The sequence below is a fragment of the Phoca vitulina genome, unplaced genomic scaffold (assembly GCF_004348235.1).
Source record: "Phoca vitulina isolate PV1807 unplaced genomic scaffold, GSC_HSeal_1.0 scaffold13, whole genome shotgun sequence".
Taxonomy (NCBI): domain Eukaryota; kingdom Metazoa; phylum Chordata; class Mammalia; order Carnivora; family Phocidae; genus Phoca; species Phoca vitulina.
The window spans coordinates 22580588-22585633 of NW_022589716.1; the positions used below are offsets into that span (position 1 = coordinate 22580588).

The 5046-nt window shown below is 43.5% G+C and overlaps 1 pseudogene; it reads left to right on the forward strand.

The window, feature by feature from the left end:
* The first annotated feature begins 2949 nt into the window (after positions 1–2949).
* LOC116636958 lies at positions 2950–4039 on the forward strand (annotated as a pseudogene).
* Positions 4040–5046: the final 1007 nt, after the last annotated feature.

Sequence of the window (5046 nt, forward strand, 5' to 3'; positions counted from 1 at the left end):
AGGGAGCCCAACGCAGGACTCGATCCCAGGCCCCTGGGATCATGACCCGAGCCAAAGGCACATTCTTAACTGACTGAACCACCCAGACATCCCAATTTTTAATTATTTTCATTATTATTTTAATTTAATTATTTTTAATTCCTTCAGGTACATACCTAGAGTGGAATTGCTGGGTCATATGGTCACTCCATGTTTAATATTTCGAGGAACTGCAAAACTCTTTCCCAAAGTGGCTGTGTCATTTTATATTTACAATAAGGTATGAGGATTCCCATTTCCCACAACCTCACCAATGCTTGCTGTCATCTCTCTTTTTGGTTATAAGCTGGAGATTCTTTTCTTTAAATTAACACATAATATATTATTTGTTTCAGGGGTACAGGTCTGTGATTCATTAGTCTTACACAATTCACAGCACTCACCATAGTACTTATCCTCCCCAATGTCCATCACCCAGCCACCCCATCCCTCCCACCCCCACCACTCCAGCAACCCTCAGCTTGTTTCCTGAGATTAAGAGTCTTTTATGGTTTGTCTCCCTCTCTGGTTTAATCTTGTTTCATTTTTCCCTCCCTTCCCCTATGATCCTGTCTTGTTTCTCAAATTCCTCATATCAGTGAGATCATATAATACTTGTCTTTCTCTGACTGACTTATTTCGCTTAGCATAATACCCTCTAGTTCCATCCATGTCGTTGCAAATGGCAAGATTTCATTTTTTTGGATGGCTGCATAATATTCCACTGTATATATATATATATACCACATCTTCTTTATCCATTCATCTGTCGATGGACATCTAGGCTCTTTCCACAGTTTGTGTGTTGTGGACATTGCTGTTATAAACATCGGGGTGCATGTACCCCTTCAGATCACTACATTTGTATCTTTGGGGTAAATACCCAGTAGTGCAATTGCTGGATTGTATGGTAGCTCTATTTTCAACTTTTTGAGGAAACTCCATACTGTTTTCCAGACTGGCTGCACCATAAGCTGGAGATTCTTATAGATATTTGGTTCACAAATGGTTCTATTAGATGGCTTTGGTTTTGTTGGCTGAAGGGAAGTGAGCATTTATTGATGTATTTGTACGTGGAGAGGCAGGGGAGAAAGGGGAGAGGAGGACAATGGAGAGTTTTGTCACCCAACCTTGTCTAATGAATTTAATATATTTATCTTGAGACTCAGGGAAGAAGGAGATAGCTCAGAGCCCAAGAAGTTCCTGAAAGAACTTGTAAGACTCTGTGCACCAGCAGGATGCTTTGGGACCCAGGGACCAAGTTCCTCAGCATGGGGACTTCTCCCCATTGATTGATGCTGGGAGGTGGGACAGCAGGGAGGGGGGCTGAGGGACACAGGCCCAGTGGTGGTGCAGTTGCCAATGTTCATCGAGGGCATGGGGGAGGAAGCAGAGTCTGGAAGCCATCCTCAATTAGCTGGTGGCAGTGGCTTCCATGAGGAGGCCAGGGTTCAAGAATATACTGTGACATGGCGAGGCTCAAGTCCTGCCTTAGGAGGTCAGAGTCAACATGACCTGACCGTCTGTGGACTGAAACTGATCCACAGACGGGCAAATGTGGGTGCCGTCTACACATGCCCCTGCCTCAAAGACCCTGTGCAAACCCACATCTTTGTACTTTTTGCCTTCTAGGGAATTCTAGGCCAGACAGGTATCAGTAGCTTTGACCCTAGTGAAGAAAGGAAAGGTAGAGACATCTGTGACCTTTTAAATCTTCATTTTTCTACCCAGCCTGGTGTTTCTCATTACTGTTTTACAGACTGGAAGGAAATAGATTTTGTGCCATGTAAATTATTTTGAGTTTATGGTCTCTGGCTAGAAAGCCAAGGCTGTTCCTCGGAGGTTATTTTATGCCAGTCCATTAGCATGAGCTCCTTATTGATGAACCAATAAAACATGACCTGCCTGAGCCTGGTAATGGAATCTCCCAACTCATAATTAATATTCAGGTAAAGCGCCACCACATTAATCTGCTTTCCCTTCCATGGTAATTGGTGTTTAATTTCTATTTTATTAACCAGGATTGGTAAATCTTGAGAGATTCCAGTTCTAGGCATTTACTCTAAGAGGCTTCTGTGTCCTTCATTGGAAACCTGTAATGCTTTAACTTGCTGTGTACTTTAAACTTTAAGAAGCCCTTCTGTGATCTCCCGTGGGCCCCATGCCAACTCTGAAAGGCAGAGTAAGGTAGATATCACAAAGCCCCATTTTAACTCACGAGGAAACGTGAGGCTCAAGAGCAGTCACAGGTGGCAAAACATGAATCTTGTCCTGATTCTCTCAACTCTACACAGGTCCTGTGCTGCATTTATAAAATATTCATAATGAAATTTATAAGGTGTTTTTATTGACTTGATTTATCAAATTAGTTCTGTCTTCCATTTCTGCACCACCCCACAAAGCCCGTGGGTAAATATACTATTTCAGAAGCTAGGGCTTGGATCTAAAATGCTGTCAGGATGACTATCTACTCAGTTAAGATAAAATAAAGTTCTGCCCAAGCAAAACAATTTTAAAAACCAGATACAAATGTGTAAGGGGATGCATTTATTCCCAAAACACTTGGCCTCTACTCCCCTCCAATACCGGAAAATGAATTCTCCTCCGTGCACAATAATCTGTGACAAACTCAAACTGGCATATTGGGTTAATAAACTATTATGAAAATCAATAGTAATTAAAGGGAACACTTAGCTGACAAAGTTGATAAAACTGAAGGTATTTGTGAGCTCTTAATTTTCTTTTCCCCCTTAATTGTTTCCTCTGGCTGTCACGGCTTTCAATTGTTTGCTATCCAAATATCAAAAAAGCTGAGCTAGACTGGGTATTACTGGGTAATTTCAATTACTAAAAGCGTGAATTGGTATTCCACTTTTTAAAAGAACTTCTCTAAGCTTGGACTTACTCCTTTAAACTCTGTCAGTGTGCACTATGATTGATGGTTGCATGGAAAATGGTGACCAGTTGCCTTCCTATGGAATCGGTATAAATGGATTTGAGTTCCAGCAGGACGTACCAAGTTTAGATGTTTGACAATTTCCGGATTGTGGATTCCTAATTACTCAAAGAATCTTTCTTTTCTCTTCTATCTTCCCCTTCCTGACTCCTGTGGGGAATGTGATACAGAAATGGCGAGACACAGAACTAAGATATATAATGAAAAACCCACCAGAAAATTTTCTTTCTTTACTAATGATTCCAGGACCAAATTTGGGGGACATCTGAAATCTGTGACTTCATAGGTCTAGTGAGGTATAGATGTTTTTATTAGAAGTTAGGGAATTTAGGTAAACTACCTAGGAAAATGCAGCTCCAAATCCATGCCTATTCTGCAATGAGAGTTTTCATTTGCCTAAATTATCTGGGTAACTGACATATTTTTTCATTCATATCCATCCACCTATGAAAAACACACTCCGTGTCATCTATATGCCTTTAGGCAATCAGGTCGGTCTTGATGATGCAGAGACACACAATCCCTGACCTCAAGACCTTCAGTCATCTACTCCTCAAGACATCTCATCAACCAACACAAACCCCCACACTAAAAAGGAGGCAGGGTGTAGAGGCCATAATGGCTGAGCTCTGCCTGTTGGCAAGAATGGCAATAGGGGGAAGCTAATTGCAGTGGTTGGATACAAGGACATGGTGAGTGGGTCCTGCTGGGTGGCATAGGGGAACTTAACAAGAACCACCACCCTCTCATTTCCTGGTGGTGAAGGATCAACTATCTGTGAGATCAAAGACACTTTCCAGCAGTTTCTAAACCAGGACAAAAATGACATCGTGCCCATCAACCTGTACATGGGGGAGATGGTGTGGCTTGTGCCCGATACCCCAACAGTGCTCCATTCACACTGTTCTGGAGATCCTGTCCCAGGAGCATCCCTATGATGCCGCCAAGGACTCCATCCTGTGCAGGGCCGGGGGCATGTTCATAGCCAAGGATCTGCCCCACGGCCCTCCCCATAGCCATGCAGCCTCGCCCCAGGCTTGCCATCAGCCCTTCTCTAAGTTGTGAGCCTCGGATTTCCAATTCCCTGCCCCTTCGCACTCCATTGAGAGGCTAGGTGAGGTGCTTCCGGGTTACTGGGGTGCTGTCATCACAGTCAAGGCTGGTTAGGGAACAGGAAGCCTGAGAGTCTTCTCTTCACTACCTCTTCCCTGTGTTGTTACACAGCGTCATTGTTGATGTTAAAGTAACGTCTTGTTTCTCTCCCCTACCAAAGGAAAAAAAAAGGAGACAGAATGTAAAAAGGAAACAATACCATATGACAAGTATTCTGAAAAGAAAAACAAAAGATGGTGTGAGAAGGCCACGGCTGGTCTCGGGGAATTCATGGCAGACTTCCTAGAGTGTATTAGTTTACTCCGGCTGCCATAGCACCATAACAAAGTACCGCAGACTGGGGGAGCTTAAACAACAGAAATTTACTTTCTCACGGTTCTGGAGGCTAGAAGTCTAAGATCAAGGTGCCTGCAAGTTCATTTCCCCTAAGGCCTCTCTTTTTGGCTTGCAGACAGCTGTCTTCACATGGTCTTCCTTCTGTGTACTAGGTCCTAATCTCTTCTTATAAGGACACCAGCCATATTGGATTATGACCTCAAGTCACCCAAATTACCACTTTAAAGGCCTTATCTCCAAATACATTGTGAGGTACTAGGGGTCAGGGCTTCCACATATGGATTTGAAAGGGGACACAATTTAGCCCAGAACACAGGGGAGCTACTTTCAAACTGCGACTTGAAGGAAAAGCAGAATTGACTCAAGTCAGGAGCTGGGGAAGAGGGAGAGAGCATTCTGTGCCAAAGGTAGCCCACACACCAAGGCCTGGAAATGAGAGAAAGTGGCATACTTGGCACAGGGCAAGCATTCTGGGATGGCTAGAGCCTAGATGGGAAATGCAAAGCTACAAGATCTGAGGCTGAGCATGAGAAGGGATGGATTGTGGTGGTCCTTGCCATCCAAGTTATGGTTGGGACAAGGAGCACTTGGAAGAATTTTAAGCAAGAGACTGAGGATCAGAT